The following is a 4437-nucleotide window of genomic DNA, read 5'->3' on the forward strand; positions in this document are numbered from 1 at the left end:
TGTGTGTGTGTGTATATATATATATATATATATATATATATTAGTATAATTATGATAATTTTTAAGTCTATATATATATATATATATAGTGAATTATAAAAAATATATATAAAAAAATACAATAGTAAAGTGTAAAAATATAGTATATATATAAATTGTAAATAATGCTACAATTCATTATATATATAGTATTTGTAATAATTTTTTAATTATTAATTTTATAATAAAAAGAATTTTGTATTGTAATTCTATATTGTAATATTTTATATAATAATTTTTTTTATATAATGAAAATTATATTGCCTTTTTTTAGACATAATTTCATGCGATTCACCCCCTCATGTCTGTCACATAAATACATTGACACACACACAGATGTCTGTGTCTCTTTGGCTGACTTCTGCACCCTTGTGTTTCTGTCAACATCAGATGCTCACGTACTTGTTGTCATCAGGCCTAAGTGTGTGTGTGTGTGTGTGTGTGTGTGTGTGTGTGTTAGAGAGAGTGGCTGTGTTCATGTGTTAGAGAGAGTGACTGTGTTCATATGTTATGTGTTGCAAACATGCATTTTGTCATGTGGGTATGTTAATGTTTATGTCAGATGTGAGTGTGCGTGTGCATAAACATTTAAGCTTATCATCATGCGTGTGTGTTGATGTTTCCGTGGCGATCTCCTCTCTGTTTGTGTCTCATGGCTGAAGTGTCGTGCCCTCAGGCAGTGACGCAGACTGATGATGTCACAGAATGCGGCTCACCGACCCCCTGTGTTCTCTGTGCAGGCGCGTGTGTGTGTGTGTGTGTGTGTGTGTGTGTGTTTATGTCTGTATATGAGCGAGAAAGTGAAGGCACATGGATTGTTTCATATGTTTTTGTCATATGCAAAAATGTGTGTGCAGCGTATATACCCATATGAATGTTTATTCATGTGTGCATGATTAGCTTTGTGTGCTGTGTGTGTGTGTGTTTGTATGCGTGTCTGTTTGTTCTGGCTTGTGCTTGTTTGCCCTCATCCTGAACTTTTCACAGCCATGCGTGCTGTTACTACTGATAAGGGAAAAATAAGGGAAATCTTTTAATTTATTTATTAATTGTATGTGTCTGTGTGTGTGTTTATTCATATATATATATATATATATATATATATATATATAATTATTACATTGTCATTATACTGCTGGCGTCAGATGTTTGGAAATGCAACATGAACACCCAAGTTTTTTTTGCTTTTTTATGTATATTAACTAGCAAATTCAGTGTTAGTTATACTGTGTTATCAGTATATTTACTGTATATATATATATACATATATATATGTTATTTATAAGACCTATATGGATGTATCTGTGTGTTTTACAGTGGTCACTCTTTACTCTACTCTGGGTGGTCCTGCTATTGCTCATGGACTCAATGAAGCTGAAGTTTCTCACATCATCACCAGCAAAGAACTTCTGGAAACCAAACTCAAGGTGATCAAACACTCAAAACACTCAAACTGGTTTTAGTCACATCAAAATATTTAATATGACTAACAAAAGATGTATCTAGCATCTGATATAACTGAAAATATACACCAGTTTGAAAGTGTTTGCAAAAAAAGGAGTCTCTTCTGCTCACCAAGGCTGCATTTATTTGATCAAAAATACAATAAAAACGAAAATATTGTAAAATATTATTACAATTTAAAATAACTGTTTTATATAGCAATATATTTTAAAATGTAATTTATTTCTGTGATAAAAAACGCTGTATTTTCAGCATCATTACTCCAGTCTTCAGTGTCACATGATCTTCGGAAATCATTCTAGTATAAGACACTTCTTTCAAAAACCTTAACAAATTATTTGGCCAGTAGTGCATATATAATTTACTGTATATGTTGCTTGCAAAGGAGAAAGATGGTGTAACCTTGACCCTTTAAATCTAATGGGCATGGAAAAATAAAAACAATAATATCACAGTCTACTTTTCATAATCCAACCAAATCCCAATGGATTAACCACGCCCCTCCTACTGAATATTATATTTTGCTTTGAAATGCATCAATTGTTTTTGATTGATGCAAATGCAACAAAAAGTTGTTTCAACCCATTAAAAGCTTATTTCTTCTGTTGAACACAAAAGAAGATATTCTAGAAAAACAAAAAAGAAAAAGAAAATGATGGTCCCCATTGACTTCCATAATATTATTTTCCATACTATGGAAGTCATGGGGGACCATCAACTGTTTGGTTATCTGTATTCTTCAAATATCTTCTTTTATGTTCAACAGAAAAAAGAAACTCATACAGGTTTGAAATAACCTGAGGGTGTGTAAATGATGACCGGATTTTTATTTTTGGGTGAACTATCCCTTTAAATACATGCACTAATGTTTTTCTGCTTGTATTTTGACACAGAATATTTTGCTAGAGGTGCCGAGATTGCGGCACATCATTGTTGTGGATGATAAACTCAAGAGCGGCTCTGAATACCCACGAGGCATCAGTGTCCACAGCATGGCGGCTGTGAAGAGGCTGGGGGCCCATCCTGAGAATGGTACTAGTGTGTGTGTGTTTGAGGTCGCTTCAGGTCATGTGAATGAGAAATCCTCCATCTGTGTCAAATTAAGGCCAGGGTCGAGGGCGTCCCTGACTCTTTCACTCTGCCATTTACTTCCTCCATTATAGCTCTCTGTGAAGCAGGACTGACCTTCAACAGCTGGTAGTAGTAGTCGTTTACACACTGGATAGTGTGTATATGTGTGTGTGTGTGTGTTGGGTCATGTTTTCTCACACTGCCACAGACTTCACATGACATCGAGCTGATCTTCCTCCTTCAGCTCGACATGACATTCGATCTGTTCCGAGTCAGTGTGCTAATGCTAAATCACGTTGTGCCTCAAAATGCACAAATGTACACACTCGAATTCCCATGTTCCACATGCGGTTCTGAAATCTTGGAACTGTTTAAATGGCACTCTGGTTTTCAAAGCTAAAACGTCCTGTTCTGCTACTGACATCCGGCGCCCACTTCCTGTTCTTATCTTATTCATTCATTCGCACATAAGACTATATTTTTACTTTTATAGTCTTTATCAATGTACTTCAAACAACTATAAATTAAAGTTTACAACTTATCCTCCCCTCATCTCCAGTGTTATGGGTGTTTTGCCAAATAGTAGCATCATTTGCCTTCATTTAATCTTGTTCTAAACTAGGGTTGCTATTGTTAACTAAAATATTGTTTCCGTTAATTGAAATAAAACCGAAATAAACTCAAATTTAAATAAACATAAATAAAAAAAACTTAAATTAAAAAAAAAATTAAAAATTATTTTCATCATAAAAAAATCCATAGAAGCTGACATTGCTTAAAAAAAATTTGAATAAATAAAAATTCTAAAAAAAATAAAAATAACATTACTGCAGTCAGATTAAAAATTGCGATTTCCAGAACTGGAAAATACATAGAAATGAATAAAAAGTCAGGAAAGTGTGTAGTGAATATACATGTTTCTAGTAATTTTTAATTGGCTTGAATTCTCTATTAAATGGATTTTGAGGTTTAAAAATTAATCACAAATGATAGAAAAAGTCATGGAAATTCATCTGTCAAAGGGTGTTGGAACTGTGTATTAATATATTAAAAACTGAGTACATTCTGAATAAAACACTGAAATAACACATTTGCCTCCATCCATGTATTTTTAATTTTGCTATAAGTTTTTGAAGGTAAACTAAGTAAAAAAGCTCTGTGACGTCACAATGAAACACTCTCATGTGTGATTTCACAATTGCACAATAATGAGATGAAAGCACTGCTCTATGATGTCACAAATGTGACCCTGGACCACAAAACCAGTCTTAAGGGTCAATTTTTAAAATTAAAATTTTTTAAAATTAAAATAAAAACTTGAAGTACTATGGTTAAAAAATTTTAAAACGTAAAAAATATTTTTAATGTTAATAAATCTTAACTATTCTTTAAAAATAAATAAAAATGACAAAAGCACCACAAAAATACTAAAACTAAAATTTAAATATAATAATAAAAACTAATTCTAAATATTAATAAAACCCATATGAGGTTAATCCATGAACCACACAAGTTCATGCTGCGCTCTCTGTAGAATGAACAAAAATAACAAAAGCACAATAAACGTGTCATGAATGTATTTCAGTTTTCACTGAATATGCTTTCATTGTACAGAAAACATCTCCTTTTGTTTTCAACAGAAAATGCTATATTTGAATGAACTATTCCTTTAAGAAAACAGATCAGAGCTCATTGTCTGTCAAACGTGTCTTATTGGATTGTAATATTTCTGTCTTAAATATCTTTAGTTTCTATTTTAAATATAAAAATATGAATAAAAATGTAAATAATATTAAAAAAAACTATGTGTGTGTGTGTGTGTGTGTATAGAAAATTTTGTGTACATTATTTAAATTTTTATTC

General features: G+C 32.0%; 1 pseudogene; it reads left to right on the forward strand.

Annotated features, from left to right (window-relative positions):
* Positions 1-4437, forward strand: part of LOC107669924 (long-chain-fatty-acid--CoA ligase 3-like) — a 21062-nt pseudogene that overhangs the window by 3841 nt on the left and 12784 nt on the right.

Source organism: Sinocyclocheilus anshuiensis, unplaced genomic scaffold (assembly GCF_001515605.1).
Source record: "Sinocyclocheilus anshuiensis isolate Anshui unplaced genomic scaffold, SAMN03320099.WGS_v1.1 scaffold272, whole genome shotgun sequence".
Classification (NCBI taxonomy): Eukaryota; Metazoa; Chordata; class Actinopteri; order Cypriniformes; family Cyprinidae; genus Sinocyclocheilus; species Sinocyclocheilus anshuiensis.